The 9,480-nt window shown below is 58.4% G+C and overlaps 1 long non-coding RNA gene across 1 annotated transcript; it reads right to left on the reverse strand.

The window, feature by feature from the left end:
• Positions 1–6: 6 nt before the first annotated feature.
• Positions 7–4,416, reverse strand: LOC142076731 (uncharacterized). The gene is made up of 4 exons (XR_012671295.1): positions 4,208–4,416; positions 3,770–3,943; positions 3,168–3,436; positions 7–2,992 (listed from the first exon to the last, which is right to left on the reverse strand). It is a non-coding gene; the product is annotated as an uncharacterized LOC142076731 (long non-coding RNA).
• Positions 4,417–9,480: the final 5,064 nt, after the last annotated feature.

Consider the following 9,480-nt stretch of genomic DNA (forward strand, 5'->3'; position numbering starts at 1 on the left):
CAAAATTGAAAAACAGGTCCTGGGAACTGGAAAGAGAGAGACAGAGAAAGAAAAGAGACCGATGGGCTCTAGGGCAGAGAGGGAGGAATGAAAAAACAGGGGTGGGGAGCCAGAAAGAGAGACTGAGAAATAAGAGGGAGAACGCAACAGGCCACAGGGTACAGACAGACGAAGTACAAAAGAGGGGCCGGGACCCGGACGGAAAGAGGCGGAGAAAGGGAACTTCACAAGTGACGGGCTACAGGGCAGAAAGCGAGGAATTTAGAAAATCAGGATCTTGAGCGGACCGAGAGAGACAGAGAAAATGAAAATGGTGATGGGTAACAGGGCAGAGAGGAAGGAATTAAAAAACAGGGAGAGGGAACAGGACAGAGAGACTGAGAAAAGGAAAACTCCTGACAGACTTCCAGAGAGAGAAGGAGGCATTAAAAATTACAGACAGGGAGTGGGACAGACAGACAGAGAAAGAAAAAAACGGCAGTGGGCTACCGGGCAAAGGAGAGGAGAGTTTAAAAGTGGGGACAGCGAGACGAACAGAGAGGGACGGAGAAAGGAAAGAAGCGCCCGAGGGACAGGGAGCTGGACAGAGAGAGACAGAGACAGCAACAATACCGACACACTAACTACAGGACAAATAGGGAAGAACGCAAAAATAGTGGCCGGGAGCCAGACAGAGAGAGACGGAGAAGGAAAAAATAGCCACAGGCTACAGGGCAGAGAGAGGGAGGACCTAAAACATGGGAACAGGGAGCCGCTCAGAACGAGATGGAAAAAGGAGGTACAGGGGAGCAAAAAAAAAAAATCGCAGCACAGTGGGAAAGGGAGGGGACCAGGTGAGGGGCGCGGAGGAACCAGGACTCACTGCAGCTCTCGCTGTCAGTGCTGCCGGGAGAATTTGACAGTTCAGACGCTTCCTTCTCCTTCTCTCCTCCTTTCCTTTTCTGTAACTTCGGTCGCTTGGCTGTCCTCCACCTAAGAGAATACATGGGTGTCTCACAGGTCTTACGAGACAAAGCTTCCTAGACGCATAGCCTCGCTCGCGCGCTACACGCAGGAGTAGGACAGAGGAAAACAGGAAGAAAATTATGAGCAGGGTGCAGAACAGACGGCTTGAGAGAAAAATTGAATGATAGAAATAAGGAAAGAGAGAGAGAGGAAAAAACATAGTGAACACACCAGAAGGACTGAGGGGAAAAGAGAGAGAGAGAGATCAGGATAAAGAGAGGGAGAAAGAAAAACCAGCGCTGCAGGATGAGAAAAAAGGCCAGGAAGCAGGACAAAGGAGAATCATGCTGGGCAGGGGTATATAGCGAGAAACGATGCAAACAGGCAGTGGTATGGACATATACAGACAAAAAGTTAGGGGGAGGATGGATGACAAAGAGATAACAGAAAAAAGACAGAGAACGGGACAGAGAAGTGAAGCAATAAAAAATAGGGCCAGGGAGCAGGACAGAGGAAGAGAGACAGAGAGAGAGGGACAGGTAAGGCAGCAGATAATTGGAGAAAGAAAAGAAAGGGAACAGCACAGAGGGTCACAGAGAAAAAGAGAGGGATGGCAGAAAGAGAAAAATAAGATGACAGAGAAGAACTGAGAAGCAGACGGAAAAAGGTACAGGGAAAAGGACAGAGATGGAGAAAACAGAGAAAGACTGGAGGCAGAACAAAGGGAAAGACTGACAAGTACAGGGAGCAGGACAAAGGGATGCAGGAGGAAAAATAGTGATGGGCAGCAGGTTAGAGAAAAAGTAAGAAAAAGAGCAAGAACAGCAAGAGAAGGAGAATGATAGAAGGATGTAGAGAGAAAGACCGGGACACGTAAAAGGAAGGGTTGGGGGACACACACGTCACAAGAGTAGAAATAAAAAAAGAGGGATAGGGAGCGAGACAGCGTGACAGAGGGAGACGGAGGGGGGGAAGGAGTGGGATGCAAGGATAAAAGAAAGCATAGGTACAGGGAAAAGAAAAGAATGAGAGAGAGAAAGAGGAGAATGGGGAGCAGGAGACAGAGAGATGGAGAACAAAAAAATAGTGATGGGCCGAAGAACAAAAATACAGAGAATTAAAAAAATACTTCTAGGGAGCAGGACAGAGCAATAGAGCAAGAGGAAAAAATGAACAGGGAGAAGGTCTGGTAACACACAGGAGGACTGCATATTACCAGGACACTGCGGGAGTGAGAGGGAGGGAACACAGAGCAGGACAGAGGAATAGAGAGAGAAAAAAAATAGGGACAGGAAGAAAAGCAGAGTAACCAAGAGAGGAAAAAAAACAGAAAGGGAACTGGACAGAGATGGGCAGCAGAACAGAGCAGGACTAAAAGATAGAGAAAGAAGCATTAGAGGCAGACGAATAGAGACAGGAAAAAACAGGTTGAAGGAAAGAGAGAGAGAGAGTGACAAAACCCAGGCAGAGAGTGGCAGAAAGAAAAACCAGTGACAAACAGCAGGACAGAGGCGGGGGGGCAGGGGGAAGGAAGGACAGGACGAAGGAGAGAGAAAGAGACAGAAGGACAGAAAGAGATAGGGAGGCAGGAAAGGAGAGATAGAGGAAGGAAGGCAGGGACACGGCGCTGCACGTACAGGCGCAGAGAGCAAAAGAAAGCCAGAGAACAGACCAGAGAAATTGTGGGGAAAAAAGAAACAAATGCAGATCAGGACAAAGAGATAGAAAAGGAAAAAACCGCGATGGGCTACAGAACAGAGACAGAGAATGAAAAAAAAGAGGGAGACGGAGCAGGACACAAGAATAGAGGAAGAGGTACAGGGGAACAAAACAAAGAAAAACACTGCAGCGTGGGAAACAGAGGTGACCAGGGGAGAGGCTGGGAGGGCCCAGGATGCATAAGAGGGAAGACAGTGCCCTGAGCGCCTGGGACTCACCTCAGCTCTCGATCTCGGCGCTGCCGGGAGAATTTGACAGTTCAGACGCTTCTTTCTCCTTCTCTCCTCCCTTCCTCTTCTGTAACTCCGGTCGCTTTGCTGTCCTCCACCTAAAAGAATACGTGGGTATCTCACAGCTCTGACGAGACGAGGCTTCCTACACAAGTAGCCTCGCTCGCTCGTGCACTACGTGGCCGTACCGCGCCATTGATGACGCACACAGACCCTGCGGTCCGTGTTGGCGGCCTGGCCTGCTGTGGACTACGAAGAGGGATCCTTCCTCACCTGGAAAAGCAAGCTCTTTCTCGCCTGCAGCAGGAGGCAGCTGCTGGCCACATGGCCTTCAATGTCATCTTCTTTACCTTTCTCTGGCCTCTCCAGCTTCAGCCGCGGCAGCCCCTGTCCACATCCAGTAAGTGCTCCACCAGACCCTTTTTGCCCCAACGCTGCGAGGAAAGCGAAGCCGGGCAGAGACAACCCACGCAAGCCTGAAGCGGGTGCCATCAACGGCATCCCCAAGGCAGGAACAGACAACCGCATCCTCAGTGCAGCCTCTGGAAGAGAGAAAGAAAAAGCAGCGACCGATAGTACCGTAGCTTGCCCCTGGCCGCATCCTCTCCTTCTGCAGGGGCTTCTGGAGACGCATCAAAGGCCAGCTTGCCGACTGGGCTTGGGGGTGACCTGGGGCTACAGGGCTCCAGCAGACCGGGAGCCTGCCGCAGCGAGCAGTTTGAAGCTTCCCGTCCCGCCACCCCCGAGCGGCCAGCGGGCAGGAGACACCGCCCCATCCGCCGAGGGGACTCGCTCGCCTCACCGATGACCTCGGCCCTGACCCGCCGCCGCACTGCAGGTTAAGGAAAAAGGACGTGATAAAAGCAGTAACTCACCAAAACCACATCAGGACTCTCTGTCGCTAGTTACGAGGCTGCTACCGCTTCTCGGGAAAGCCTGGAAAACGCACCGAAGCGACGCCGATTTGTCCCGTGTTATCCACGCCGTTTCTTTGACCTTGATTGCTTTTAGCACAGATGCTAGTATCTCACTAAGGTGTTCGAGTGCTCCTGTAAGGCATTTTAAACACTGACTGACTGAAAAAGCATAAAGCTTTTATCGTGAAAACAAAGCCTGTTTCTCCCGAACATCCCAACTCTTACAAACGGTTCCTTTCCTCTTCTAGTCCAACATTATTTTCACAGCACCCTTTCACAGCAAGCGCACAGAAACAGAAGACTGTGCTTGCAGGAAGAGAAAACAGACGGAGGGAAGCAAGCTTTGCATAGGCGTACCACAAAAACCAACAACAAAACAAAACCTTGACGTTGTACCTTTTTTTTCTTTTAGAGCTCGTCCCTGTCTCAGCTGATCGTCTCGTCAGAGCACGAGGTGCAGATGATCCGTATCCCGATGACATCTGCACACGATGAACACATGTTCAGAAATAGTCCAGATCTGTAAGACTGGTGTCATTTGTGTGGTTCCAAGCATCATAACTCCATTTTACTGACCAATGCATTTGTGAGGAAACTAAGTAGCTTTTAAATGTAGCCTCTCCTTGGGGAGAAAAATGCGTTAGGGAGTGAAAAAAAGGATGATTCAGAGCTCCCAACCATGACGGAGCAGTGGGAAAACTAATGAAAGTGAAGACCAACAGCAGCAACACGAAGCAGCATTTGGCTTTAATTCTGATCACGTACTTAAGCGGCTCGCCAAGTCTATACCTCGATCCTATGAATGACTAGCCCTTTTTTGGAAGGACCAACTTTTGTCCTTCAAAGTCCTAGATTGAAGACTCCACTGAACAGAATGTGGATTGAGCCACAGGACAACGTGCCATCAACACTCTAATGAAAAAAAAATCAAGTAAAAATCAAGTTTAAATATCAGTTTCCATCGTGTCTCATTCATTACGTTTCTAGTAGTACCTGGGTGCTCCAAAATTCACTCTCCTGACACCACGTAGTACTACAAATTGAGTTACGTGTGTAAAAATAAAAGGCTCTTTCCAACCTGCCCGTAAAATCAGTATGAACAAAGAGAAGAGAAACACTTGACCCTAAAGAAGGTCACAGGCAGCTCTTAATTTTTCGTAGATGAAAGCTCATTCTTTTCCCTGAAAGGAAAACACTCGTAACTACCCAGGGACCGATGCGGGAACGAGGCACGCACACTCTGTTCACGGCAATTGTTCATCAGCTTTTCTGCACCGGCAGCAAATTTGCCTTTTCCCTGGGTTTGACGTGGAGCATCTGCAGCGACCTTGGACGCGCCAATGTTTCTCCCGGCTCCCCCGGCCCCACACGTGCCATTACCTGAGCAGCAAGCGGCGTCAGCCACGCAGGATTTTCTTCACGTGACGCAGAAGGTGACGCTGGGAAAAGAGCAGGCACAAAATGAACCTGTTTGTCACACCCAGCCAAAGGTGAAAACCCAGGGAAGGATTCTGCCGTGCGGGGCCGGGCTGTGCACCCCGGGAGCTCCAGCCGGCCGGTTTCGCTCCCCTTTGCCGGGTACCGGGGAGACACCGCCGCCTCGTGCTGCCGCCTGCCCCCCGGGGAGAGCCGGGGGACCCCCACCTCACTTCAGCCCTCGGGAACGGGTCCGGGAGAGACCCTCCACGCAAAGAGAGCGGATCCACGCGTGGCGTGGATTTAATCCCCGAGGGAAGAGGCCGGGCTCCCCGCTAGCAGAAGGACAACTCGCCTCCCTGCCGCTCGGAGCGCCTTGCCGGGGACAGCCCTGCCTGCGCCTGGCTGCTCTTCAGCCGTGCTGGGAGTGCAGTCTGGCCGACGGATGCTCCGGCAAACAGACACTGCAGCGAATCGCAGCTCCCGCTCGTTACAGCTGCTGGTAATTTTGCCTCTGGCTAAGGCATGCCCCAGACAGCGGACACCCCGTCTCGTTCCAGCTCCTGCTTGCGACGGTTCTGGCTAATTGAAGCTCCAGCTCCGCACCGTTGATTTCAGCTCCTTCTCCTCACAAGCTCCAGCTATTTGCAACAGCCTGGGCTTTTGACAAGGTCCTAAACCAATCGCCGTCAAAACTCGACTATTAGGATTAAATATCATAGTTGGACATTGTATAAACATTAATCAGTTTGTACGACTAATCAGTTAATAACTATTCGAAGCAGTCGACAAGCAAGAGCTGGACTCGAAGAGGGCGTGCGGGGTCTGAAAAGCAGAGACCACCTCTTCCCCCCAGAGACCACCGCAGACGTTGAGTTGGGCCTGGTGCATGCCGGCCTCCCGCACTTCAGGGTCCAGCAGGACCAGACCCGCCCCTCCCCCCGGGGAGGGTCCACGCACCCTGCCCACCCCCTGCTTTCCCCCGCAGCCCCCAATGCCCTCCCAGCCCCCCGCACAAACGGCCAAACCGGCTTCTGCTTTGGGCCCCCAAACCAGCTCACTTGGCACCCATTTCTGAGCCCAAAAACCCAGCTGCTGCGCCTGTTCTCAAGGCCCAAAGATGCCCCCGGGGAGGGCAAGCGCTTGTGTGATGCTTCTGGCAGAAACGGGGCTGAAAGGTCCGATCCCGGTGCCGGGGGAGCAGAGGCGAGCTGGCTGGGACCAGCTTTTGCTCCTGGAACGACCCCAAGTCCCTGCTCCGAGGGCTTCCCCTTGGGGCCCTGGGGTGGACCTGTCCCTCCCCTTCAAATGCTCCAGCAGTTTCGGGAGCAGAAGGCCGTTTCTAAGCCCTCTCTCCAGCAGCTCCTCCCTCGACTCGGCCCGTGAAGCCCCCAGGCTCGAGCACCTCGCTGGGGCGGGCGGCCTCCATTGCCTACAGGCTGCCCGTCTGCCTGCAGGGAGGGCTGGGGGGTGCCCGGCCCCACGGGGCGACAGTGGGGACTCGCAGGGAGGGTCTGTTTGCACACAGCGCCCACCCCGCCCCCCCGCCCCGGCCCCACTGCGCGGCCCCCCTAGGGCACGCAGCCCCGCCCCCCAGCCCCACTCCCCAGATGCTCACAGCCCCTCCTCCGCCTGGAGCCCCCCCAGCCCCCGTCCCCGGAGCCTGCAGGACCGCCCCCCCCCCCCGCCACAGCCCCACTCCTCGGCTCCCCGGGCCCGCGGCCCCTCACACTCACGCTGCGCCGCCGCCTCGGTGCAGAGCCCGCCGCGCGCCCCGTTGAAATACCCTCCGCAGCCAATCAGCGCGCGGCTCCACCGGACCGCCCGCGCGGGGCACGCCGGGAGTTGTAGTCCCCGCCCCGGGACCGCGCATGCGCACGGCGCCTCGTGCAGCCCGGCTGGCTGTACATCGACACCCGTACAATGGAGGTGATCGTGCACCGACCCTGGTGCAACCCTTGTGCCCCCCATGCTCGCAGCCCCTCCCCGGTGTTTGCAAGCGCCTCCCAGCCCCAGGACCCCCGGTGCTCACAGCACCCGACCACACCATTTTCCAGCCCCGTGGGAGCCCCAAGCCCCACTCTCAAGCCCCGCCAGGACCCACAGCCCCACTCCCCAGCTCCTTGGGGGACTGCAGCCCCCGCCCCCAGCCCCACTCCCCAGCCCCCCTAGGACGAACAGCCCCCCCTCCCCGGCCCCCTCCGGGACGCACAGCCCCCCCCAGCCCCCCTCCCCGGCCCCCCCGGGACGCACAGCCCCCCCCCAGCCCCCCTCCGGGACGCACAGCCCCCTCCAGCCCCCCTCCCCGGCCCCCTCCGGGACGCACAGCCCCCCCCCCGGCCCCCTCCGGGACGCACAGCCCCCCCCCCGGCCCCCCTCCCCGGCCCCCTCCGGGACGCACAGCCCCCCCCGGCCCCCCTCCCCGGCCCCCTCCGGGACGCACAGCTCCCCCCGGCCCCCCCCCCCCCGGCCCCCTCCGGGACGCACAGCTCCCCCCGGCCCCCCCCCCCCGGCCCCCTCCGGGACGCACAGCCCCCCCCGGCCCCCCTCCCCCGTCCCCCCGAGACGCACAGCCCCCCTCCTCAGTCCCCCGGGGGGTCCCCAGCCTCCCGCCAGCCCGCCGTGCCCGCGGCACCTCAGACTGCCGCCGCCGCCGCCGCCGCCGCCGCCGCCGCCGCCGCCGCCGCCGCCGCCGCCGCCGCCGCCGCCTGGGTGCAGAGCCCGCCGCGCGCCCCGTTGAAATATCCTCCGCAGCCAATCAGCGCGCGGCTCCTCCGGGCCGCCCGCGGGGGGCACGCCGGGAGTTGTAGTCCCCGCCCCGGAAGTGCGCATGCGCACGGCGCCTTGTGCACTGCGGGTGCCTGCGCAGGGACCTCCCTGCAACGGTGGGGATTGTGCAGGGACCTTTGCGCAGCGGGGGGTCGGTGTGTGGAGACACCCATGCAATGGGGGGGGCAGTGCAGGAAGACCCTTATGCAATTGGTTGGTGTGCAGGGGACCCTCGTGCAATGGCGGGCAGGTGCCCGGGGACCCTTGTGCGATGGTGGGGATTGTGCAGGACCCTCGTGTGACAGTGGTGGTTATTTTTCTCGGCAGTACCCTTGGGTTCGGGAGCAAAACAGCCGGTGCCTGAAACCACTGGGGTGTTTTGACTGCTGCTGAGCAGCCTCGAGGCCGCCTCTGGTTCCCACATGGCTCCCATGGTGCGCGTGGACCCTCCTGCAACGGGTGCAGGTGTGCAAGGAGGGTGATCCGGGGTAGGGGTCCCTCTCTGGAGGCACCCAGCTCGAGCTGGCACCTAAGAACTAATCAAGGAGTAATGAGGAACCTTCTCTTGCACCTGACGTTAACCAGCGGGATCCCAGGGTCAGACCCTGTTACGGTGATTGGACCCTGGGGAGGTGGCAGAGGGTGCCCTGGACAGGTTGGGGGGGTTCCCTGGGGAGGAGGGGAGCCCCCACCCCCCTGACTGTGGGCACTCCCCCCAAGGAGCAGAGCATGGTGCAAGACTTTAGGGAGGATGAGGGCTAGCAGGTCCCCGAGATGGCAGTGCCGGCTCTTCCCAGTGTCTCCCCAGTGCTGGAGGGGGTGTGCGTGTGTGTGTCTCATGACCATGGGGATGGGGGGGGGGGCGGCCTCAGGATGGGGCAGGGGGGGAATCCTGGGGTCCGGGAGGGACCCTGGGAGTGGGGTAGGTAGGGGGACATTGGGGGACAGAGGTGTTTCTCGGGAGATTGAGGACACCATGTGGGGAGTTGAGACTGGGAGGGATGACCCTGGGGAGGTGGGGGGCACCGCGGGGAGAAGGGATCCCACCCCCGACACCTGCAGCCACCCCCAGGGGCAGCTGGGACCCCGACCCACTGGGGGACCAGGATGGGAACGATGGGGACTCACTCATGGATACTGCACAGGTAATAAAATAGTTCATGCTGCACCCTGTTGTAGGGTCTCTGGGGTGCCCTGGGCGCCGAGTCCCCATGACAGCCGGCCCTTCCCGGGGGTCCCCAGGCTGCCGGGTTCCTCTGGCCCCAGCCGGCGGGAGCTGTGTCCTCCCAGCCGCTGGCCACGCAATGGCAGCACCGACCCACGGCCACGCGGAGACAGGGCTGGGGACAGGGCCGGGGTTGCCTGCACTCCACCTGGGTCTGCAGGGCTCGGGCAGGGGGGACCCGGCATCCTGCAGCTCCGCTCCCACCCTGGGGACCCCAAACACCCCCGGGGGTGCGTCGCTGTCCCTGTCGCTGGTGGCA

The sequence above is a fragment of the Calonectris borealis genome, unplaced genomic scaffold, assembly GCF_964195595.1.
Source record: "Calonectris borealis unplaced genomic scaffold, bCalBor7.hap1.2 HAP1_SCAFFOLD_100, whole genome shotgun sequence".
Classification (NCBI taxonomy): domain Eukaryota; kingdom Metazoa; phylum Chordata; class Aves; order Procellariiformes; family Procellariidae; genus Calonectris; species Calonectris borealis.